Below are 24,693 nucleotides of genomic sequence, written 5' to 3' on the forward strand. Positions count from 1 at the left end.
CCCAGGTGTCTTATGCTGTCCAGCAGGCCCTTTCAGGGAGACAGTGTTGAACCATTCACTTGAAGGTACTGGCTTGCATTTTTATGAACGTGGAGGCCAGGGCAGATCCTGACCAGTAGACCTTCAACACGCCCCCTGTTGCAGGTAGGGAAGCTAAGGCTCTGGGCTATCCAAGAATTTGCTAGGAGAAGGGGTTCCCAATGCGCCTGACATTAGGATCACCTGGGGATCTTGTCCAAACTCCAAAACCCAGGCCATCCCCCAAGTCTGCTCAGTCAGAATCTCTGGGAGTGAGAAACACACATCAGTGGTTCTTGAAGCCCTCCCCCCGCCCCAGGTAAGCCCAATGTGCAGATAAGCCTGGGAGCGGCTGACTGCTGTTCTTCAGCAGGTGAGCCAGCAGGGCCCCGTGTCTTTCAACTCCCAGGCCTTTGAGGAAAATTGCTGCCCACATTTCAGTGGTTTGCATCACATATTAAAGATTTTCGCCAATTCCACGTTCTAACTGTATTCTTAATAACATTATCAGTGACCCCTTCTCTACTTACATCAATACACTTTTAAAAGGACTCTGTTACTTTCAGAGATGGAAAAACATCATTACTTGCCATGAAACAAAAGGCAACCACAGAAAGAGATACACTTAAATACAAACATTAAAATAAAAATTTACATTCTAGTACAAAATAAAGTTATTTCATTTCCCCAATTTCAGAGCCATTTTTCAGTTAGAGCAAAGAAAGTTACGCCCTCTCTGCTCCCAACAAGACTGAGGGAAATGTGACAAAAACACACTTCGGAGCAGCAAACACGTGTGTTCAGATGATGCCTCTGTGTCTGTGCACGCCGTTTTCTTGCTCTTTCTGTCTCCCTCCAGCCCTGCTATGGAGCTTGGGGGAAAACTCCCCTCAGGATCCTCTGTGTTGAAAGTCCTAAGCGCAGGGACTGTGGGTTCTCGGCCAGATTACAACAGCATCCTGCCCACGGTCTTATCCAACAGCTGGGGCGCCCTCGCTCATTACTAAGAGCAACAGACATTTGCTCCAGCCCTTTCTCGATTGGCTGGCCCACCTGTTGGAGTGGAACCGTCAGCTCCCTGTCCCCCAGCCTGCAGACCAGCCTCATGACCCACACTTCCTGCAGGTGAGTGTCACCAGGCAGCCTGCTCAGAGCACAGCTGTTTGGCACAGGCAAGCGGCAAATGTGGAGCCCCAGCCCCAACTGCGCCTGGCGGCAGCATCCTCAATCCCACTGACCCACAGGCGGCTGACAGCGGCTGTCTTAATTGAACAAAGAGAGGGTTAATTAGCAATGGCTGGGGATGACACAATTTGCGTCTGTTTTGAACATATTGGGGACTTGGTCTTATTAAGCAACTACCAGGAAGTAGATGGGTTCTCCAGTTTTTTTCCCAAAGAGAATCCTGACCTGCACACCTTTCAAAGAAACTTTATTTTTTAAACAAATGACCACATTAACATCTAGTCCATTTCTATACTGAAGAAAAAGCAGAAAAGAAAAAGGAAGTGAAAAGCACTGCGAGTCCCCATGTCCCACCACCTACAGAAAAATCATAACTAACCTGACAGTGATGATCCTTCTCTGTTCATTGCATACCTCATATTACATTTTTATGCAAGAAGAGTTCATACAAAACATGCTACTTTGTATCATTTGTTTCCCATAGCAACATATTACAACCATCTTCCTAGCGTTCAGTGTCCCTATAGGGCATCAGATATTCCATCAAATATTCCATTTACAAATAAGATTAAGATGAAGAAAGCAACAGAACTCATGTCCGAGTACCCTAAACACTGGATATCACATCACCCACTTTAAAGATGTAAAAATGAAGGTAAAGGAGTAGCCAGTTAACGGTGGAAAGGAGATGACAGATGTCCATCTGCCTGGTTTCCAACCTAGACTCCATCTAACATTCCCGTGTTGCCTTTGCATGCCTGATTATAAGACTCACCTTGGAAACCTCCTTTTTTAAATTGAAGCATAGTCGATTTACAATGTTATGTTTATTTCTGGTGTACAGCATAGTGATTCATTTACATATATATATATATATATTCCTTTCCATATTCTTTTTCATTATAGGCCATTACAAGGTATTGAATATAGTTCCCCGTGCTATACAGTAGAACCTTGTTGTTTACCTATTTTATATATAGTAGTTAGTAACTACAAATCCCAAACTCCCAATTTAACCCTCCCCATCTTTCCCCCTAGTAACCATAAGTTTGTTTTCTATGTCTGTAAGTCTGTCCCTGTTTTGTAAATAAGTTCATTTGTGTCCTTTTTTTTTTTTTGGATTCCACATACAAATGATATATGGCAGTTTTCTTTCTCTTTCTGACTTAGTTAGTATGACAATCTCCAGGTCCATTTGTGTTGCTGCAAATGACATCATTTCATTCTTTTTCATGGCTTAGTAGTATCCCACTGTATATAAACATATATATATATATATATATATATATATATATATATATATATATATATTTCTCACAACTTCTTTATCCACTCATCTGTCAGTGGACATTTAGGTTGCCAGGAAATCTCCATTGTCAACATGTAACAGGTATGATGATAAACTGGACTCCAAATGAGAGCATAAGAGCCCCCCAAGGTGGCTGAGGACCATTCTTCAAAAGAACAAGGTGAGCAGGATTCTGCCTCCAGCAGAGACCAGCCATAGTTATACATGGCTTCTTGCTCCGTCAACAGCGTACAAGTCAAGACTGGGAAAAACTCTGGACTAGATATCAGGAGATCTGGGGTTTGTCTCACCTCCTCCATTCACCAGCCAAAAAGTCCTGACCTTGACACTCAACTGACCTGAGCCTCAGTCTCCTAATCTACATGCTGGGGTAACACAACCACCCTGCCAAGCTCGCAAGCTTCTAAACAACAAATGAAACAATGAAGTACTTTGCAAACATAAGAGAACTGACCATTTCTGTAATGGGTTGATCAACAGTAAATTCACCTAACACTTGAAAATACATTAAAGAATTTTAAATAGGGAAGGAAACTCTGAAGCCAGCTAATTTTAGAAATAGGGAAACTGACTTTCGGAGAAGTTGGGAGCTTTGTTCAGTTTCACACTGAGTTATGAGCCCAGCTAGCACTGGAAGCCAGCATTGGGATTTGCACTTTTAGAGCGACGAATGCTCCAAACATGCTCACAAAAACGCAGTGAAGGCAATTCAGTTCATTTCCTTTGATTTGGGTTTCCAAAAAATGAAGATGTACACTTACCTCCTCAGACACTGAGTTACACCTCTGATTTATTTTAACCTAAACTTAATTTCTGTAGATTTTGAGGGTTCTAGATTCCTTCCCTTAAAAAATAAATTTTTTAATTAAAAAAAAAAAAGCTGCCTGAAAAGAATACGGAAAATCATAGAGAAACACAGGTCTTGGGTTTTTCCGCATGCTGGGAGCTCTCACACCAGGTTCCAGATACAGTGTTCTCCTGAATCTGACCTGAAGTCACTGGGTCAATTGATCACGTCCCAGGAATTTGGAGAGCTGCCAGGACTAGCAGAATGAGTTACAGAGTCACAGAGCGGTGCGGCCCCATCACAGGAAAGTCACTTCCAGCTTGGAACAGACTGCAAATTCCTGCCTTCTGAGTGGTGTTTTGGATGACTGGGAGCTGGCCTGTCTGTGGGCAGTCACCAGAGCAGCAGAAGGAAGTCGGGGGAGCAGGAGCATTCCTACTCCTTGCCCGAGACCCACAATCACAGACGAGAATGACTTTCTGGTGCTCCCCCAAGCCTTGCCTTGACTTAAGGTTTTCGATTTTTTAAAAAAATGCCAAATTTCCACTTGCCTTCCTTTTGAAACACAGAAAGCATTTGTCCTTTAATCGCACCAGAACTCTCCTGTCCCAAACTGGAGTTTTTCCAAACTGGCTGCATCGCAGCAACGGGGCTGACAGAGCTTCGCGGACACATGTCAGAACCTTCAAATGCTCACTGCGTGCTGAGCCCTGTGCTAAGTGTTTTGCGTGCCTCAACCCATCTGATGTCACATTCAACCTCAGGAAAGGGTACCTGTATCACCATTACAGCCAAGGAACCTGGAATGGTTAAGTAACCTGTATAAAGTCAACAACTGGTAGGAACTTTACCAGGTTCGGTCTGACTCCAAAGCACAAACTCTAAACAAGCTGCATAGATAGAGCCTTCTCACCGCCGCCAGGCAGAAAGACCATCAGATCGACAGAGGAGCGTTGCAGATCTGGCCTTCGTTTTGTTGGTTGCAAGGCCGGCCCACGTTCCCAAGTTAACAAGGTTTTACAGCCCTAACTTCTGGAAAGTCTTCCTTATGTCAAAATGTTTCGTCACCCTAATTCCTGCCCCCTGCAACCCACAGTCCTCCGAATTCCCAAACTCTCCTCTGAGAAGTCAATCTCAGGCCCCAGTCGCATGAAGTAGATCCCACGACATCATAAAGGGACTTTTGTCTAACTTCCATCCTTCCATCGAGGTGTCAGCGGTGTTCCTTGCTCTAATCTCAGTAAAGAGCGTGACTGTCCTCTATTTTGTGCTGCCCTCGCAGTTACAATATGTGCTTACAACGGCTGGTGTAAAAGGTGATTAGATTTTTCCTAAAATCCTAGAGCTTGAAAGGGCTTGTAAATTTTATCTTTTACTTCCTCCTGCCTTCAGACAGAACCCCCCTGAATCAACAAAACACAGAAGCCCGCCGTGAGATCTGCAGGAGGAGTGAGTGTTAGTGACCTGGCACGTGAATGGATTCCTGCCCAGTGAACGACAGGAAAGAGCTGCTCTTTTTGTCTGTTTTATAAACTTGGAATATGCATTCGATTCTTGTTTGGAAAAAACCTTTAAACCATTCTGATGTTTAAAAAAAGCAAATAAATGCTTAAACCACTGATACCACACATTTACTTTCTAGGCAGGAAACAGGTCCGAAGAGCCTGAGTGGCGGGCCTGGGTCACACTTCATCCACGGCCCGTCTGCTGCAGCAGCCACGGCCTCGGCCACCTGACTCCATAGCTAAGGCCTCAGAGAGCTGTCATCATTGGCCCCCGTGCTTCTTTCCGGGTACAAGAGCCCCACACCTGTCAGGAGGTGCCTGCCTGGGATGAGAGAGGATGCCCGGGCAGTGCCAGCAGCCCCTCCTCTGGAGGCGGCCGTGGTCTTGGACCGGGCAGCCCGGTCTCCAGGCTGTTGCTGTGGGAGGTGGTGTCCCAGGCTGGGAAATCTTCCTGCTGATCAGATCTTCCTCTCTGCTGTAACTTTTTCCTTCCTCCAAGCTGACACCCAGTCCTTATCTCAGGTGAGGCCACGTCCAGGGCGCAGGACCGTTGAAATGTTTCTTGGAACACAGTTACAAGGCTCATGCTTTCATGGAGAAGAAAGCGAGGCGAAAAAGGCACCCAACGATCGCCAAGCTGGTTCTAAGAATGAGTCCTTATCTGCTCAGGCACAGCTCTGGCCCCGGGGGCTGGTGTCAGCTGTCAGTGGCGCAGCGGGGAAGGAGAGTGTCCCACACAAAGGTAAAGATGCAAAAAACAAAACTTATGAGAGAGCTGGGACCTTGAAGCCGTGGCTGCACCAGGCCGAGGTACCACCATGGAAAGACAAAGAGGTGTTGGAAAATTCGAGCCCGGCGCAGGCTCCTGGAACAGAGGGATTGCTCAGCAAACACTGGTCAAGTTAGAAATGTCTGTGCAGGGTTTTTCCTCAAGGAGCCCCTACTGCAGTGAGGGGGACGCTAGGTGTGTTTGAAAAGCTAAGTGGCCGTAAGTTTCCAGTAATAGTTCCAAGCAGAAAAAAAAAAAAAAAAGAAGAAAGAAAAACAGGTGATACAAAATACTACATGGCCAGTGGCTAACCAGATTCTAAACAGTGGACTCAGTAATTACTAGAAGAGCTCAGAGGGGCGGTTCAGGCAGGAAGGCCTGGCAAGACTTGGCTTAATAATATCCATCATTGATTAAGCACCAACTACCAGCCAGAGTCTAAGGATTTTACTTTCAAGAACTCCACGAGGTCTGTATAAATATCTCCACTTCCATGTCTTGGCTACTGTAAATAGTGCAGTGAAATTAGGGTGCCCATCTTGGTCTAGGAAGATGTTGCGTGGGATGGAATGGAATATTAGCCAGCCATAAAAAGAATAAAATATTGCCATTTGCAGCGAGGTGGGAGACATAGCTCAATGGTAGAGCATGTGCTTTGAGTGCACAAGGTCCTGGGTTCAATTCCCAGTGCCTCCATTAGGAGGGAATAGAGAAGAAGGAGAAAAAAAAAAAACACATGGACAGACCTAGAGGTTATCATACTAAGTGGAGTAAGTCAGACAGAGAAAGATAAATATTATCTCATATAACTTATATGTGGAATCTTAAAAAAAAAAAAAGAATGAATCTATATACAAAACAGAACAGACTCACAGACATAGAAAACAAACTTGTGGTTACCAAAGGGAAAAGGGGAGGGAGGGACAAATTAGGAGTACAGGAGTAAGAGATGGAAGTCACCATACATAAAACAGATATGCAACAAGGATTTACTGTAGAGCACAGGGAAGTGTAGTCAATACCTTATAATAGCCTATAATGGAAAATAATCTGAAAAAATGTACACATATAACTGAATCCTACGTACCTCAGCTATGGAACCAGAGCGGGAGTGAGGGTCTGAGTCCAGCCAGCCCTCTTCCGGAGTTTCCTCCACTTTAAACAACAAGGAGGATTTGGATCCAGGCAAAAGGAAGGAGCACTCATTCCAGGCAGGTGAGGGGAGCACCTGACATCAGAGATAGGAAAGTCAAAAGCACACTTGAGGCCATTAACAAAGAAGGACTTAGCCATTTCTAGAATGGGTAACATCATATCATCTCATTTAACTCTCACAATAACCCCGTGAGGTATGAAGCAGCAGCATTCCCAACATAGGGATGAGACTATAGAGGCACAGAGAGGTTAAGTAACTTGTCTCAGATCACACAGCTGGTACGCGGCAGGGGTAGGATTTGAACACAGTCTGCACTGGAAGTCCATGCTCTTAGTCATCACGTTATAGTTGGAAGTCTTTGCTGTGAACAGGATGAGAAGGGCTGGCTTCACTGTGGGCATGGCCTCACGTGGCAAGTGTTTGCACTTCACCCTTCTGCAGAGAAATAATTGAAATTATAATGAAATAATAGCCCTAATAAAAAGAAAACAGCATGAGAGCAGAGAAGACCCCTCCGCAAGAGCAAAGTCCAGACAGGAAAGGGGCAGCCACCTGTTTGCCTCTTGGAGTCCTCTGCATCTTCCGCTTCCGTAACAATCCTGAGATCAGAGCAGAAAGGATCTCTCTGCTGCGGGGAGGACCAGCAGGAAGAAAGGAGGGCCAGCCGGGCTAGACGCAGGATGCAAAACGGGAGGCTGCGGGGAGCCTGGAAATATAGAAGAGGAGCATGAGGAGACAGGAAAAGGAAGCATCAAACGTATCTGCTGGACGATTTGAAGAAAACAGTTGATGCTGGTTGTGGCTGAGTCCAACCAATGCTGGATGCATTTTCTGACCCACAACACAGGCAAAGAGGTCCTCCCAAGAGGAATGAAGCAGAACGTCTGAAACTCCTTCTGCCCTGGAAAGTCAAGGACAGTCTGTCGCCATGTTCCTGCCTGTCCCCTTCTGTGTGCCCCTGGGAAAGGATTCACTGGCCCAGACGAAGGCCTGTCCAGTGACTTACTCCAAGGAGAAAGACAGGACGGGAGGAGCGGCCACAGACGCAGTCCCAAGAGCCTCCAGACTCTTCGTAGACTTCCCCGGGAGGTGCCCCCAGCATCCACAGGGGCTTGTCCTATGACAAGGAAATTTCATATACAGTTGACCCTTGAACATCATGGGTTTGAACTGGGCAAGTCCATTTATGCAAGGAATTTTTTTTCAATAATTATATTGGAAAATTTTTGGAGACTCACAACCATTTGAAAAAACTCACAGATGAACCACATAACCTAGAAATATTGGGAAAAGCTAAGAAAAAGGTATGTCAGGAATGCATAAAATATATGCAGATACATCCAAATATGAAATATGTGCTCATCGACCGTTTATGTTACCGGTAAGGGACTGAGCCCCGGCGTGACTCCGTACCTTCTCGTGGTCACACAACTACTAAGGAACAGGCTCCAAACTGGACCCTGCCGCCTCTTTTTCACGAGGAGAGGAAGGCAGGTCACGTGTCACCAGTTCACAGGTGAGGAGATCAAGGCACTGACATCCAGGCAGGCAGATGGCAGGGCGAGGTGAGAACCCCGGGCCCACAAGCCCCAGTTCCCTGCGGGTTCCGCCTCCCATAGCCACACTCGGCTCACTTGGTGTTTCCCTCACCGCATGGCAAGTTGCTTGAGAAAGGGCCCTGATGGTGCCCAACACCAAGGCTGGCCCCTAAAGACACAAAGCCTGTACTGCTGGCTCGCAGGGTGAATGGCCTGTTGTAACGCACCTCTTCAGGGCCAGCTTTTCATATCTTCAATCCACCCGTCATGCTGTCTCCAGGGGTAAAGCACTAAGGCCGTTGCTTCCTTCTTCAACAAATGCAATCCTTTTCCTCCTTTAAGACACAGCTCAAAAGCCACCTTCCCCACGGAACCTGCTGCATTTTCTCCACGACAGTCCCCCTCTGCCTCTTCACGCCGCTTGGCTGGGACCGCTGCCCTGTACTCGTGGGTGTCTGCCCAGTTATCCACTCTCTGAGGTGCTGTCTTATACACCTTTATGTTCTTAATAAATGTGGATAAGAACACATAAAGGAATGCATGAATTGATGGATGGGTTAGTTAATGAATAAATAAACGTGTATTGAGATAACAGGAGAGAAAGATGAAGTTTTGGGGCGCAGGGGTTACATGGTACACTGTTCAGAGGGGGAAAACAGTGTATTCCATGTCAGAGGCTCCAAATGCTACACAGAACTTGATATCTGACTTGCTGTGTGACCTCAAAGAAGTTGCTTCTCCTCTCTTGGACTCTTTTTCCTTGTGGTTAAAAAGAAGGGTTTCAAAAGACTAGAATGGCTGCAACTCCCCATTCTCCGATTCTGTGAATGAAAAGTTCACCCTTGGCAAACCCATTAACGGATGTTTTGCACCTCCACCCTTGAAAACAGCCATTCTCCTCCACAGGCCTCTTATCTGAAGCCACCCTCCTCCGCCTCGTCCCCACCAGGAGCGTTGCTATCTCACAGGGGACCCCCTCCGGGTGTTTGTGAACAAAAGCGAGCGTCTTATCGAGTTGCTCTCTCAGGCACCATCCCGCCCTTGGAAAACATGAATGGATTTGCAGACTGTGTGGCTTCTGATAGTCTTCCCATCCCAGGAATGGCGCGCAAGGCGGCCTCGGCGTTCTCAGAAAGATTGTGCAATTTCATGCTGCTATCGGGGTTGACGTGGAGGCAGCTCCTAGCCCTGGACCCTTCAGCTAAGTTCAACTTCGGGTCGAGTCAGGGGCCCCCAGCAGTTCAGGGGCACAAGATCCACAAGGAAGAAATTCAGGGACGTTGCCAGAAGCTAACAACAGTTCCCAGCTGTTCCCAGCCGCCTCCTGCCATTGAAGTAGCCGGGAGCGGGGGTCTTCACACAGACGCAGCAGAAGGAGGAGTCAAGTGAACGGCGGTGCCTCTGGGCCAGAGTAGGGGGCAGGCAGCGAGAACAGAAGTCCCTTTGTTATCGGCAGCTCCTGCACAGGAGACCTCCCTCTCCCTGGACCCCCAGGGGACCTGGACATCAGTTGTATTAACGCACTCTCCCCCTGCAGTGACTTGAAAACCTCTGCTTCCAGCTTGCCTGTGGCCGCGAGCCTGACTGACATTCCTTTTGGAATCCATGCTTCGAAATGCTCTTAGTAAAGGTAGTCCCAGAACTGGGCTCCCTCGAGTGGGACTGAACCAACACCTACCTGAGAGTGAATTTTGCTTGGAACCCCCACCCCCACCCCCACTCTTTGGAGAGCTCCTATTCAACCTTCACGTCTCATCCGTGATGTCCCCACTTCAGAGAGGCCTTCCTGGCCCATCCTCCACAAACCAGCGCAGGCCCCTCCTCCCAACACACTCATCCGTTGTTCCTGGTTTTGTTGTTGTCTTTCCTTCTTGGAACTCAGTGTGGACGTGTGCGTGTGTGTGTCTGTGGACATACTTGGATGGGTTTACTGATTCTTGCACTTGAGAGCAGATGAGCCTAGAGTTCCGGGAACCCACATCATTTGCCAGGAGTGACTCTGGTAAGACCAGGAGGTGGTCTTGCTTCTGGACCCTGTTCCTCTGCTCTCTCTTCCAAGCTGGGCACTGGATCGGTCGGAGAAGGAAGCCTGGGCGCCAGCTGCAGGCGCCCACTCTCGCCCCACTGAGCTGGTTTTCACATCCTTCTGGGCCCCAGGGGTTTTACAGGGTTTGTGATGAAGCGGCTTCCTTTGGATGCAACCCATTAGCAAATGAATGCTGGGTCTGCTCTGCTGGGTTCTGTGGGTGCCCCAGGGGAAATACATTCTTGACTTAAAAAGCGCTCCCTCCAGAGCCAAGTCAGGGAGCAGAGTTCCCCCACAGGGAAGCACGGGGTGCAGACTCACAAAAGTGGCTCTGACACCAAGTGGCTCTGTCATTTGGGGCAAGTTACTCCCAGTTCTTTGAACTTCACCTTCCTAATCTGAAAATATAGATTCTTAATGATGATTGTGAAGACTACATGAGATAAATCACACAAAACTTTTTTGGCACCTAAGTCTTCATTCTAAATTAGGTTTCACCGCCATCCCCTCTGGTTTTTCTTTTAATATACATATATATTCCCTTCCATATTCTTTTTCAATATAGGTTATTACAAGCTATTGATTATAGTTCCCTGTGCTGCACAGTAGGACCTTGTTGTTTATCTATTTTATATACAGTAGTTAGTACCTGCAAATCTCGAACTCTCAATTTATCCCTTCCCACCCCCTTCCCCCACTGGAAACCACTGTAAGTTTGTTTTCTATGTCTGTGAGTCTGTATCTGTTTTGTAAATAAGTTTGTTTGTGTCTTTTTTTTTTACATTCCACATATGAGTGTTATTGTATGGTATTTTTCTTTCTCCTTCTGGCTTACTTCACTTAGAATGATAATATCCCAGTCCATCCATGTTGCTGCAAATGGTGTTATTTTAATCATTTTTATAGCTGAGTGGTATTCTATTGTATAAATATACCACATCTTCTTTATTCAGTCATCTGTCGATGGACATTTAGGTTGTTTCCATGTCCTGGCTATTGTAAACAGTGCCATTATGAACATTGGGGTGCATGTATCTTTTTGAATTAGAGTTTCCTCTGGATATATGCCCAGGAGTGGGATTGCTGGATCATAGGGTAGGTCTATTTTTAGTTTTTTAAGGAATTTCCATAATGGCTGTACCAAACTGCATTCCCACCAGCAGTGTAGGAGGGTTCCCTTTTCTCCACACCCTCTCCAGCATTTATCGTTTGTGGACTTTTTAATGATGGCCATTCTGATGGATGTGAGGTGACCTTTTGGCTTTGAAATCTTTGTTTCCCTCCCCTATTTCCCATTCCATACCTCATTTGGTCTTTGTCCCATTCTGTTATTTTCTGACTGTTCCTCATGTGATCAAGGGCCTTAAGATTCTGATCATCTCTTTTGGGGGGTGACTCCCACTGCCCAGTGGTCAGCATGCAGGGGAACCCAAAAGAAGGAGCAATTCCATTTTCCTGAGAGAGTCAAGAGCCGTTGCATAGAGGAGGTGACTCTGGCTTCATCACTGAGTGTGAGGCTACCGCGTGGAGGAGTGTGAAGGGCCCTCAGGGGTGGAGTGGTTGGAGCGTCCAGATCAGTGTTGCTGAACTGAAGCTCAGGGCTGGGCCAGGGCAGCAGAGGAAGAGGAGACTGATGGGGTTTCATGGGGCCATGAGAAAGCTCTGGCTATCTCCCTAAATCTTTGAATGCCATCCTATGCCTCTGGGAGGGCTTTAAACACAGGGGAGAAAGGCCCATGTCTGTTTTAGCTGCAGCCCATGCTGGCAGTGGGCAGGATGGACAGGAGAGAAGATAAACTAGCGACGACGAGCCAGTTAGGAGGTTATCGAGGTGAACCCAGGCGGGATATGATAAAGGCCTGGATCAGAGTGAAAGAGAATGAGGATGGAGGCAGGGGATGGATCAAGGGACATGCCTGAAACGCAGGGGTCTTGGCTACTGATTGGGGAGGGAGGCAATGGAAAGACAGCAGAAACCTGTCGCTGAGGTTCTAGCTCCAGGTTTCCAGGGTCACCAGGAACAGAGACGTCGGCTGCAGGAGAGGCACATGCAAAACAGAAAGGAAAATGAGTAGAGTTTGTGACAGGCAATGTTAGAGTTACCTGTGGGACATCCAGGTGACGTCCAAAGGGATGCCAGCAAATGGATCTGGGGTGGAACCGAGACATTCAGATTGGAGATACAGTTCAGGGCACTGCTTGTCATGAAGGTGATTGACAGCATTTGTAAGAGTGGATGAGATCACCAGGGGAATTCACATACGTGCTGCAATTCACAGGACTGCGCGCCAAAATAAGTCAGTTTTGCTCTACGATCATTTTAAAAATAAAATCAACAAAACACACATATGGAAAAAATAGAATCAATAAAATAAAAATTACAAAAACTCCTCCTAGCAACAGTGGAAGCCCCTGTTAACATTTTGGCCTATTTCCATCTAGTTTTTTTTTTCTTATGCATTTTTTTCACCTGGAGTTGTCTGTGCAAATTACAAGTACATATGTAGTCTTTCCTAATTTACATTACATTGTTTAAAAATTCCACCTGTTGAATAAATAAAATGGTGCCAACAAAGGGAAAGAAGGAAGGAAGGAAGCAAGGGGGGAAGGGAAGGAGGGAAGAAAGGAGGGAGGGAGGGGGAAAGGAGGAAGCAGGGAGGGGCCCCTGATATCCATGAACCCAGCAGAGGGGAAAGACAGTATAAACCTGAGAAGAGGGTATGATTTCTTTCAAATTCAATATAAATCCTACCTAAAGCTTCTAAGTATACATCCTTTTGGAAAGCTCTCTCCCCAATTTTCAAGGAAAAAAACAGCTTGCTGATTTTTTTTCTGGAGTGGAAGGAGGTGGCAGTTTCAAGCCACTGACCAAAACTCCCCGCGTGTGTAGTAACATCGTCATCTGCTGGACATGGATGGTATCACCACAGAGCTGAAGCCTGGGAGCCCAGACCGTCCTAACAGCCTAACCCAGGAGAGCCTTCATCCTGTCGCCTCCCCCATCATCTGCCACTCCCATGCCCACAAAGAATTAAGCATCCAACATCACCAGGGAACATAGGGGTCTGAACCCCACTGAATGCAAGGGGCGCTGGACGTGACTGAAGGCAAGTTGGTATGTTGGTATGGAAATCAGGGCTGCCGAGTCCCAAGCCCAGGGTGCTGCTAGCGCGGTGAGACTCAGGTCCGCCACACAAGACCACAGCTTTGCCACCAAGCAGAGGAACATCTGGGGCTCATCAGAGCAACGTTCTTGGTAGTAATTAAGTCGATGGTTACACCTCCAATTGCCAGATCCCTCTCTCAGTTCCTTACTAAGTGCTAGACTGTGTGATTAATTAGCCTCTTCAAACTCTGTACCTTGGCAGAGACTATCTGCACAATGAAGGAAGCTTGGCCGGGCGACGCCTGTCTTGGAAGACCATGGGTCCTCAAGACCCCACTGGGAGAAGTGGTTTGAGGGGAGAGATTTTTCCTTACCCACTTCTATGAGACCACTGGTCTGCTGACACAAGACCAAGCCCTGCCATGTCACCACATTTGAGCTTTGGTTGTAGCCCGAAGATGGGCTGTGTTTTAGTCTCTCTTTGTGTAGGTGACCCACTGAGAGCCCCTGGATGGACGAGGCAGGGAGGCTCTCAAACAGAAAATGAGCCTAGAGCCCCAAACTCCTGGGTTTGGTTTCATGTAAGCCCTGAGACTAATACAATCCTTGGGTCCAGGCTGCAGCCAAGTAGACAGGTGTGGGCCTAACAGCTGCATCCGGCAAGGGAGGAGGGCAGGCGAGAGGTGGCATCGCCAAGCAAGCAGTCGGCAAAGGCAAGGATGAGGGAGAGGAGAGCTCAAGGGACCACTGATACCCCACCAAGTCCCAGGGCACATGCATGAGTCCTGACCATGACTGCACCCTCGGGGGCTTCTTACTAGAGACGCCAGTAATGACTTAGCTAATGGAAACTCCCAGTAAAGGAGAAAAGGCTGAATTTCCTGCTCACTGGCAAGCAAAACCACGGTTAATTCAATTCTTGGGCTGGATTCTCAGTCTCTCTACCACACCTGAGTGTTCCTCTCTTGCTTAATGACTCCATGCAGAGAAACAATGGAGTCGTCAGGTTTTTGGTGTGTTATGCTTTCATTTACAGAGCATGTATATTTAGTGCCTGCGGCGATCAGGCACCACGTGGACACACACAGGGAATACGGCAGTCAGGGAAACAGACTCAGGCTCTGTCCTCCTGGAACTCAGCCACGGGAGGGGCACAGGCTCTGGGACCAGACAGCTGGGTTCCCGTGGGCCACTTCCAACCTGAGTGATGGGGGCAGGTCACTGAACCTCTCTGTGCTGTTATTCCTCACCTAGAAAATGCAGCTCTTAATAGCTCTGACCTCATAAGGCTGGTGGATATTAAGGTTGTAGTTAAGAGCTTACAGCTGTGCCAGAAACATACAAGCATCTAATAAACATAGACATCTATTATCCCCTGACAAGTCCCAAGGGTCTTCATTCTAATGCAGTAACTGTCCTGAACAGTGTGGACCAGAGGTTTGGAAAAGGGAGGAGGTTACCCTGAGGTTGCACTGACTGAAAACATGACTTAGATATTGTGGGAGGCAGAAGAACGGTCCCCAAGACGTCCATGACCTCAACCCAGGGACCTGTGAGTTTATGTGGCTGAAGACACTCTGAAGACGTGACTTAAGTTTAGGATCTTGAGATGAGGCGCTTGGCCTGGATTATCCGGGGGGGGGGGGGGGGGGTGTCCAGTGTAATCACAGAGGCCCTGACAGAAGGAAAGCAGGAGGTCAGAGTCAGAGAGCAAAGGTGATGTAATGATGGGGAGGCCAGGGAGAAGAGGGGAGGTGCTGTGATTCCTCGGCCATAAGTCAAGGAACTGGGAAGCCTGCAGGAGCTGGAAAAGGCAAAGAGGCCTCTGGAAGGAAGAGAAGCCTGCTGACACCTTGGTTTTAGCCACTTAAGATTCACTTCAGGTGGGGAGGGTATAGCTCAGTGGTAGAGTCTGTGCTTAACATGCACAAGGTCCTGGGTTCAATCCCCAGTCCCTCCATTAAAAATAAATAAATAAACCTAATTACCTCCCCCACCAAAAAAAAAAAAAGAGTAAATGTATTTGTGATTCTGATAGAAATGGCCAAATTGCCTCCACTGGTAAGCAACTTGTATTCCCATCAGCAATGACTAAAAGTTACTACTAAAAAAAAAAAAAGAATCATTTCAGACTTCTGGTCTCCAAAACGACAGGACAATAAATTAGGATCTTATTAGCCACTAAGTTCATGGCAAATTTTTCTCAGCAACAGTAGAAAACTAATACAGATGTGAATAAGAACATAAGCTTATTTCCTTACAAATGTACCTTTTGAAACATAATGTAATGGAACAGATAAAGCCCTGGGCCTGGGGTTTGAATCCTGCCTCCATACATTACTGTGTGTCTTTAGATAAGTTTCTTAACCTCTCTGAGCCTCATTGTTCCGTCACTAAAATAAACATAATTATTTCAAGTGTTGGCTGCAAAAGTACACAGTGGGCACTCAACAGTTGCATCACTCTTTCCATAAAAAAGTACAGTGCCCTCTCCCCTCCCTCCAAAAGCTGGTCATTTAAAAGCTCCAGCTCTTCCACACTTTAACGAAAGGGATTCACTTGTATGCAGGCCACTGTCCATTTCTAAGTACTCGGCTTCTCACTACTGTTAGAGGTTGGGGCTGACAACCCAGATACCACACGTTTGCCTGAGATAATATTTTGGTTTCTGTTACCATGGCCTGCTGATAACCTGAGCTCCACCCGGCCGGGCTCCCCACCTCCACTCGTTAGAGCCGGAGACCCTGCTGGCTGAGAGTCTGTCCTCTGCTCTGGGGCACCTTGTCATCGGCACACCAATTCACCACCCTACTCTGGAGTGCTGGGGAAATAAGATCAGAACCATCACATGCTCGTTGGAAATACCGCTGCTACTGTTACTGCTACCAACAATGACGACGGCCGGCACACGCTGGCTGCCGGTGCAGAGCTGCAGACTTTGCAGAAGACCGTGGCAGGGGAATCTTCCACCCCTCCCAGTCTTTTCCTGGGAGGGAGTTTTAATGAGAAGAAAAACATTGCCTCTGTTAATATAATAGGATGCTGGAATCATGCAGTAAAGGTGGTCAAGACCAGCAAACAAAATCTTGCCCTATAGATGGCTCACTCTTAGACGACAGAGAGTCTCCGCCCCACTTCCTTCCCCCCAACCCAGCTCTTCCCCCACTTCTAGCTACAGAAATGGACTCACAGGCGCTACGGCATTCATTCCGCCCTAAACACAGCCAAAGAGTAACAGGATGGTACTCATGGAACCACAGGGTGAACTCTTGGTGGGGAGTGAGGTGAAGACAGAAGGGGAAAGAAAGAGGGTTATCAGGGAGGAGGGACTCACGGACGTCCACATCTGAATGAGGACTGCTCTCTCTCGCCCATCCACTGGACCCTCTCCGTGCAGAGTCATTTAATTGTGTGGTCTTTATCCTGGTAACAAACCACATCTTACCATCTTTCCCAAGGCTACAGACGAGCTAAGACACTGCATGCATACACCTCGTTTCACGGAATTCTCACAAGAACCTGTCAGATGGTTTTATCATTCCCATAATAGAGATGAGGGTTTGATGCCCAAGGTCAATGTGTCCAAGGGAGACGCACATCAGAGCCAGGATCCAAACCCCAGCCACCCAGGGCCCTCCCTCTCCCCAGGCGCTGCCCTACCACTGCGGATGGCCCTCAATTCCCCTCCCTGCGACAGTGTCCAGAGCCAAGAACATTTCCAGGGCCTCTTCCGACAAGGCCCCGAAGTCCTGGGTGGTCTGGAAACCTTGAAGCAAGCTATGAGCTTTATCCCGGAACAAATGAGGCACGGGAAGGGAAAGGTCCTTAACGAGCTGGAAACAGCTGGGCCCAGCTGAGGAGCAGGATAAAATCAGCTCTCAGTGCAGCACTGCCCTTCCAGAGGCGGCATATCTACCGCAGGGGCTTGGAGGGAGGCCAGGGACGCTTGTGGAGAGCGGGCACTGCTGGTCCGCACAAGTGTGGGGAAGGGATGGCAAAAGACGCGGGCCAGCTGCTGAGGAGAGGTGGCCCTGGGCCAGGAGGGCTACAGAAACGTCCCTGCAGCTCTGGGCACAGACAGCAGCCAGGCTGACCTTCCAGGCCCTCCCTGCACACACAGAGGGTCACACTTCCCCAGGGCACCTACTGTGCGTGGCAGGCACTGTGCTGTGGCTTTCAGAGATGCTCTCAGAGACAGTCAGAGAGTTTCTCAGGGTTTAAAAAAAAAAAAAAGTCCCTCTGTTCCCAGCCTGAAACCTTAGGGTTTCACTTGAGTTTCATCTCCACTTAGGGATTCAGCTTGAGTTCAAGTCAGCCCTATCCTGGACCTTTTTCTTTAAACTGAACTGGACCACACAGCCCTGCTCCTCTGAGATTCACATCTCATTCTACATCTTCAGTGTCCATAAGAATCACTGATTTCATAGGTCCAGTTAGGAGGCTGGGAACTTGGATCTTTAACAGGCATCGCCAGATGACTTTTTAGGCAGATTGCCCCAGACCACACTTGGAAGGTGCTGTTCCTTCTGTAGACCACTGCCTCAAAATCCTCCTTTTCTAGACCCCAACACTAGCCTGTGGTACCAACCCCTCTGCTCTCAAAACTCCTGGCTTCTGCCCTGACTTCCAGGCCAGCATCCAGCATCTCCATTTCAACAGCCCAGCGGTACCACCAACACATGGTGGATTGAGTCTGGAACCTCATCAGGCACCTGACTGAGAGAATCTGCCCTGATTCCACTAGCTGCACTGTGCCCACAGGGGGCTGCCTGCAGGAGGACCCTGTCTTGGAATGTGTCCTGCCTGGTGGCGCCTGTCTTTGGCTTGTTGGACCCCCAGCATCCTTTCCTCTCTCACTTGACTCAAGAATCTCTTCTCCAGCCTCAGTGCCTTTTCCCCACCCCACCCCAGCCCCTCCTGATGCAGCCTTGACCCAAAAACACTTCATCATCCAAGCCCGCTCCTTGCCCACCAGGGCTCCATGGCCGGGGAGAGTCCCGAGGCTTCCAGCATTCCTGGGCGCCACAGAAATACGCCGTCTGGCAGAAAGGAGAAATAGAGCAAAGAAGTGCTTTTCCGAGTTTGCAAAGGAAGTAGGTCAAATAGCAGGAGAGAATGGATAGGCCATTGAAGTCTGACACAGGAGCCCCGGCAGGGTGGAGGGGGGCATTTCTTTGAAGTTCCTGGTCTCAGCTTAAATTTGAACATGCATTCTGCATTCTGCGCCATCACAGAGCTGTGTTGATTTGAACACATAATTAATGTTTTAAATCAGTTGTAACTAAGAGGGGGAAGTGAATAAATCCCTCTCATCATGAATCTGGGTCTTTGTCTACTGAATAACTTGATTTTGAGACAGGAGGGGGAGGGGCAGGGCACCCTGAAGGAATGACATATCAGTTGAGGACAGGACAAACTGGTTAGAACCAAGATGGCAGAAGATTCACCGTCCAGTGGACACTGAGCCTCATGGCACGCCCACAGGAACCATGACAGTTCCTAGGCTGACCATAAAAGGTCAAAAAGTGGGGGGAGGCCCGATTCCTGGAAATCCCTGCCCCTTCCCCAGACTAGTTGGAGTAACCCTCCTACTCATTAGCATATAAAATTATCAAACCCATAAAAACTAACAACCCCGCACCTCATGGTCACTCTCTGGCCGTCTCAGATGGCCCGCACTCTGTCTATGGAATGTGCATCTCCCTGAATAAACTAGCTTTCACTTTACTATGCCTCACTCTTGAATTCTTTCCTGCTTGAGGCAAGACCTGTTCTCTGGCAATATCTTGAGAAGTCAGGTTTTGACATTCCAAGACGGTAGAAAGATTCTCTGATTCATCTCTCAGAGATGCCCAGAAAGGGTGAGGCGAGGTGCCTATGGCAGAAGGGAGAGAACAGTGAGAAGCCAGAGGATGACGTGAGCCGGGGTCTCGAGAGCTCCATGGCGCACTTTGGATTTAAAGAGGAGGGAAGTTAAAGGAAGCAAGGAAGGTGGCATTGACACCCTGACCTGTGATCGCTGGTCCCACGGATGCAATAGAACATAAGGGTGAGCACAGCATAAGGGAAGCACAGGAAAGGAGTGACCTCCCCCTAAACCAAAGGAAATCATCTTCCTCACTTCACAGAGAGGAAACCAAGGCCCAGAGAGAAGCAACCTGCCCAAGGGCATCGGCCGAGAGTCTCGAGCCTAGATGAGCTTGGCCTCAGGCTGGGCCCCAGGCCCGGGCTCTGTCCCCTGTGCCACCTGCTCCCAGCCCCGAGCGTCTGCCCTGACGGCACCTGGCTTCTAATTCATCATGAGGCTTCAAGGGCTCCTGTGATGGGCACCAACATGCAGCGCTTTGACCTGCAATAAATCACTGCGGCTAATGGTCCTCTTGTTCCCGATGACCAGCTGCAGACGGCCCTGTTCTCACTCACTCGTGCAGTAACACAGCTGAGGCTGTGGCTCACCTTGAGGGACGTGTGGGAACCCAGAGAACGGAGAAAGCCGAAGGCAGCAGCTGGGCTGGAATTCCCGTCCCCTCTCCCCGTCTCCTTCCCTCCTCCCTCCCTCCCCTTGCTTTCCTTCTTTCTCCCCTCCTTCCTTCTGGCATCCCACAAATAGGACACCATAAACAAACAACTGCAATGGTAAACAATGATGCCACCACCTCGGTCACTGGGAACATCCCTCTAATGTAACAGGGTCCCTGGAAGGTTCCTAGGGTCTTACACGGTCTGGAAGCACTTGGAGCAGACTTGGTGATGGCCTCCCGTCCACACAGGCAACAGCAGAGATGCCCGTATCCCCAGGTGGTCCAGACTGGGCAGCTCTCTGCTGCTTCTGGGCCAAGCTCCAGCCTTGGGGACCCATCACCAGCTGCCTTGGGTGGCAGCTCCCGCAACAACCAGCCAGCTGTCCCTCACACAGACCTTGTGGCCTCCCTGATGGGCTGCCTGGACCACCACTGCCCTAAATCCTGCAGACTCCTCTCCGGTCCCGAACCTGGGAGAAGCTCATCCAGGTCTTGGGGGCCAAGCTGAAGATTTTCCTTGCTTCTCCTAGACACTGTATCCATTCTTGAGATGTCCCTTCTCCTAAGGACACAGCCTAATCCATTTACCTCTCTGCGCTTCAGTTTCTTCTCCTAGAAAATGGTAGTCCCTACTCACAGGATTGTGGAGAGATGATCTGAGCTGGGGTAGGTAAGGTATTTAGAACACTGGCTGCCGTACGGTACACATCACAGACATCACATAAGGGATTGCTGTCGTCATCAGTGGTACGGCAGCTGCTCCCCCCCACCCCACCTCCCAAAACCGGCTCCTTAGGCTGCGCTAGTGAGAATGTAACAAGGAGAATGGTGGAGGTGAGCATACTTATGCAATCTCCAATGACCAGACCACACAGGGTATATCCCAATTTCAGGGGGAATATTTTAAGAGAAATTTAGATAAACTGAAGGACATTCAGAGGAGATAGATGCAACTGGTGTAGCAACTTAAGACCTTCTCAGATGAAAAAGGTCTGAAAACCAGAAATGGTTCATCTGGAGCCGAAAAGCTTGGAGTGAAGGGGTGGCGCAGAGGAGGGGGGTGCCACAGAAGTGGTCCTCAGATACATAAAAGGGCTGTTTCGCCATCTTCATCTTTGTGTCCCCAGCTCCTGGTAGGATGCCTGGCACTTAGGTCACACTTAAGAAATGTCAGCAAATGACTAAGAAGGCGATCAGGAAATTCACCAGCCAGTGAACACATTCAAAGGGATAACATCTGAAAGGTCCTTGTAGGCAAGGACCTGATAGAAGAAATTACAAGGAAATAATAGAGTAATTAACACAAGGAAATTTTAAGGATCATTTTTACCAAGAGTCAGGGAGTTTTTTGCCCTTGGAGGGATGTCAATTTGCGCTCAGTTCAGGTCGATGAGCAGGACGGTGGTGCTGCCACATCAGAAGACTCGCAGAGGGTTGCCAACTTTTTGCCCACCATGGATATGAAAACAAATCCCAATATCATGTGCTACTGTAGTCATTCTGTTTCTTTTTTTTTTTTTTAAAGCATGTTGACATTTTAACGAGAAGGAAGAACAGGATCTCAGAGTGAAGGAAGTCCTGTCAATTCACGACCTTAGCTCTTTGACGCCTCAGGCTAGTCCCGTCACTCTTCCACGACCCAGTGGAAGCCTCACTCGGCAGCAGCAGTCTGAGGGTCGGTGTTTGAGAACGAGAGGACTCAGGGACTTCCACATCCTTTCTCTGCCTGGGCATTTATCGTTCCCGTTTCATAACTGGAGCCAGGCCCCTAGGTGGTACTCAGTATGTGTTTGTGGAAGGAATGACTGGATTTCGTGCAGTCATTTGATATCAGGAGCACCCCTCACCCTGAGATGGAAACCTGCCTGGATGGACACAGAAGCGGGACACCTGTCCAACACCCTTGAAAAATGCATGGAGGAAAAAAGCAATCAAAACTCAGGGGGACAGAGGAGAGTCTCCCGGGCATGGCTCTGGCTGACCTCCGGAAAGCAGGATTCTCTATAGCGCCTGTATTTCCCCCACCGTAAGCGACAACCCTCCTAGTTCTATAGTGTTCAGCAGTCAACATGGTGCCTTCTCGTTCACTCCATCGTTTGTTCATTCATCAAACATTTATGGAGCAGTAACCCTGTACCAGGCTCTGTGCTAGGTGCTGGGAGACAGAGTGGGGCAGGTGCTCCTCACCCAGACTGACATAACCTTCCCTACCTCCCCAGACACAGGGGGCCCTGCTCTGTGCTCCCCTCGCTAGACCGTTAACTCCTACAGAGCAAGGGCTGCATCTTTTTATCTCCGGATGCCCAGCACATTCAAGGATGACGTGATTAGAGGACAGAAAGAACCAAGGTAAGCTCTGCTGTCTCTCAGCTAAGTGCTGTAGCTGTTCACGTGGGACATCTCAAAAATAATTGATTAGATAAGCTCCAGATGCAGGGAGAGCTACACAATTTGGGGGCCACTGCAAAACCGAAACACAGGAGCCCTTGTTCCGAAAGGAGGATAGCAGTGCCCTTAGAGGAACTAAAATATAAAGTTTTTTCCTCCCTTTCATGGCCTCTCTTTCAATCAGTCACAGTGTTTTTGATTTGCTATTTAACATTATTTTAAGGAAAGAATTTTGGAAGTAAAGTTATTAGCATGAACTTTACTGTTCTGTATTTCTATTGTGCATGCCAGTTTTAAAAGCAAATATAAACACATTAAACTCTTGTAGTAATCTATAATGAAAAAGAATATGAAAAGGAATACATATGTATGTATATATGTGTAACTGAGTCGCCATGCTGTACACCAGAAATTACTGCAACACTGTCAATCAACCGCACTTAAATTTTTTTTAATGGGAGAAGAAAAGAAAGATTTTTAAAAAATGGATAAGAATACTCTAAAGTCCACCTAGCAGAACAATAAGGAAGATTATTTAATAAAATTATGAAAAAGAAAAAAATAAATAAATGCATTTAACCATCAAGACTCACTGAAATTACACAATTTGAATTTGGTAGTTTAAAGCTCATTCTTACCAGAACTATGGAAACAGCACAAACGAAGTCAACTGTTTTTATTTCGCCTCTTGACGCACACACATTCTGCCCATCTTCTTCCTTTGGTTTACTGCTGACAAGGAAGGACTTGGAGGAGACAGAACTATGGGTGGCCCCATCTTTAACTTTCGTTCTCTGCCATGGTCCTCAGCACAAGTGGGGACTCACACCAGGAAGTGACACACTTAAATACGGATAGGATAAGACTCCTCAGTGGTTCATGCTTCTTAGAACACCATTGCCTTCTTTCTGTGTCCAAACCAAATCCTAGCTCAAACGGAAAGCCTGGCTTCTGGGGGCTATCAGCACCTCCGCTTACTTTGGCGTAGGTGTAATAGGCCGCCTTGTACCCATCTGAGTCGTGCTGGCCTCCCATGTGTCATGTCCATCAGAATTCGGTGCTCCTAGGGCATCAAAAGCCCTATCTGTGATGCAGCATGAGGTGCGGCGGGCACACCTACTGCTCATGCTCCACTGTCCCATTAGGTCCACTCACAAAATGCAAGGTTAAGGATAAAGTTCAGGATTTCAAGACTGGTTGCAGAGCATTAAACCAAGCACCGGGCCCTTCTAAGAACGGGACCCTGTGTGACTGACTGCACGAGTCACATGCCCACGAAGCCAGCTTTCCTAGATGAGACCAAAGGCTCACAGCCAAGGGAATGGCCCCTGAAGCCGGATGAAGCCCGGCTGGAGCATCAGCAGCTCCCACAGACGAGTCTGTTAGGCCTGGGTAAAGAGGGGGCATTGATAACTTTGGGGAGTCTCCTTAGCCAGGAGAAAAATACTCCAGGTCCTGCCAAGTGAAGGGTGATCAAGGCTCTGTCCCACCCCGGGGAGCTCCAGGGTGAGTCTGGGGTGAGGGGCAAGAGGAAGTAGATGCAATCCGCCTAAGCCCAGCCTCAGAGGAATCTCCTTGAACCTGCACGGGGGGGGGGGGGGGGGGGGTGGTGGCCAAGAGACACTCCCAGGCCCAGCAGGGCTCAGAGCTCCCGGCAATTCCAGTCCAGCCACGGAAGGGCGTCTTCATGTCCCCCGATGAGAGTTGCTACAGGGGCAGAAATGGGAGGGCACTGGAGTTCGATGGGCCCAGCATTTGTCCCTGACTGCCTCCAGGTGGGTTTCCTGCTATCACAAGGCCCACTCCTGGCCCTGATTCAAGCACTGCCAGATGGAAATTTGGAATAGCATCCTTAACCTACAGCAGACAAAACGGCTGAACTTCCTCTTCAAGCACAAAGTAGAGCTTTAGAACTCTTTCATATGCTGTTCCCTTTGGAACGCCCTTCCCCAGAGAGGGTTATACATCTGGAATAACCCTCTCTTTCTCTTAACTGAGACCTCAGGTTATCGGCAGTGTTCTTTGATCACCAAGTCTAGGGAGGTCTCCCAAGGTTCCTTGATGCTCGAAACGATGTGTTTCTTGCTCATCTCTGGGTACCAGCATCTAACATAGTGCATGAACATGGCTGATAACTAGTAAGTATTTGTTAAATGAACGAATGCATGAATGCTAAATGAAGTAAATATCTTTTTCTTCTCCCCTGTGCATGTAGTTCTTTTCTGGGTGTTTTGCAAATGTAAATTGTATCTCCCATTAGGATGCAGGCAGGGTGAGCATTATAGATTTCTTTTGTTTCCAGCTCAGGAATGCAGTACAGTACAGTGCTTGTATACAACACTCAAAAAATGTTTGATGAGTGAATGAATGAATGAATAAATCACT

General features: G+C 48.2%; 1 long non-coding RNA gene and 2 other non-coding genes across 3 annotated transcripts in view; 2 read left to right on the plus strand and 1 right to left on the minus strand.

The window, feature by feature from the left end:
- Nucleotides 1-1,341: 1,341 nt before the first annotated feature.
- Nucleotides 1,342-24,693, minus strand: part of LOC141575040 (uncharacterized) — a 29,018-nt gene continuing 5,666 nt past the window's right edge. The window contains exons 2-3 of the long non-coding RNA XR_012502284.1: nucleotides 7,282-7,435; nucleotides 1,342-7,164 (exon numbers count right to left, since the gene is read on the minus strand). This is a non-coding gene — a long non-coding RNA (uncharacterized LOC141575040). The remainder of the gene's footprint in view (nucleotides 7,165-7,281; nucleotides 7,436-24,693) is intronic.
- On the plus strand, nucleotides 6,198-6,269 carry TRNAA-UGC (transfer RNA alanine (anticodon UGC)). Its single transcript has one exon. It is a non-coding gene; the product is annotated as a tRNA-Ser (tRNA).
- TRNAV-AAC (transfer RNA valine (anticodon AAC)) lies at nucleotides 15,287-15,359 on the plus strand. Its single transcript has one exon. It is a non-coding gene; the product is annotated as a tRNA-Val (tRNA).

The sequence above is a fragment of the Camelus bactrianus genome, chromosome 25 (genome assembly GCF_048773025.1).
Source record: "Camelus bactrianus isolate YW-2024 breed Bactrian camel chromosome 25, ASM4877302v1, whole genome shotgun sequence".
Taxonomy (NCBI): domain Eukaryota; kingdom Metazoa; phylum Chordata; class Mammalia; order Artiodactyla; family Camelidae; genus Camelus; species Camelus bactrianus.